This window comes from Sinocyclocheilus grahami, unplaced genomic scaffold (genome assembly GCF_001515645.1).
Source record: "Sinocyclocheilus grahami isolate Dianchi unplaced genomic scaffold, SAMN03320097.WGS_v1.1 scaffold5286.1, whole genome shotgun sequence".
Classification (NCBI taxonomy): Eukaryota; Metazoa; Chordata; class Actinopteri; order Cypriniformes; family Cyprinidae; genus Sinocyclocheilus; species Sinocyclocheilus grahami.
This window is the reverse complement of record NW_015510018.1, coordinates 32781-33190: the sequence shown is the minus strand read 5'-3', so window position 1 is coordinate 33190 and position 410 is coordinate 32781. Positions and strand designations below refer to the sequence as shown.

Below are 410 nucleotides of genomic sequence, written 5' to 3'. Positions count from 1 at the left end.
GTGTGTGTGTGTGTGTGTGTGTGTGAGATAATGCTGCTCCTCATGGTTCTTCTGTCTCTACAGGTGAGAGTGTGGCTCCGTCTGAAGCTCCTGCTAAAACGCAGAAAAAACCCAAGAAACTCAAAGCGAGTGTCCCATCTGAGAGCGGCGGCGGCGGCCGGCCAGACGTCTGGCTGAGAGGAACCACAAACAACGGCCTGGACTATTTCTACAACACCGTCACTGGAGGTGAGCTGATGATTGAGACACACACGCGTGTCCATCTGTGTTCTTCATCACTCACTGTGTGTTTGATCTCAGAGTCTCAGTGGGAGAAACCAGGCGGGTTTATGGACGAGAGCTCGTCATCGGCCGTGGGACAAACACAGGTAAAACTATCTGTCTGTGACTCTGCGAGTCTGTCTGCGAGT

The 410-nt window shown here is 52.7% G+C and overlaps 1 long non-coding RNA gene across 1 annotated transcript in view; it reads left to right on the top strand.

The window, feature by feature from the left end:
- The first annotated feature begins 10 nt into the window (after positions 1-10).
- Positions 11-410, top strand: part of LOC107577161 (uncharacterized) — a 23916-nt gene continuing 23516 nt past the window's right edge. Inside the window, exons 1-2 of the long non-coding RNA XR_001608169.1 lie at positions 11-228; positions 301-368. This is a non-coding gene — a long non-coding RNA (uncharacterized lncRNA). The remainder of the gene's footprint in view (positions 229-300; positions 369-410) is intronic.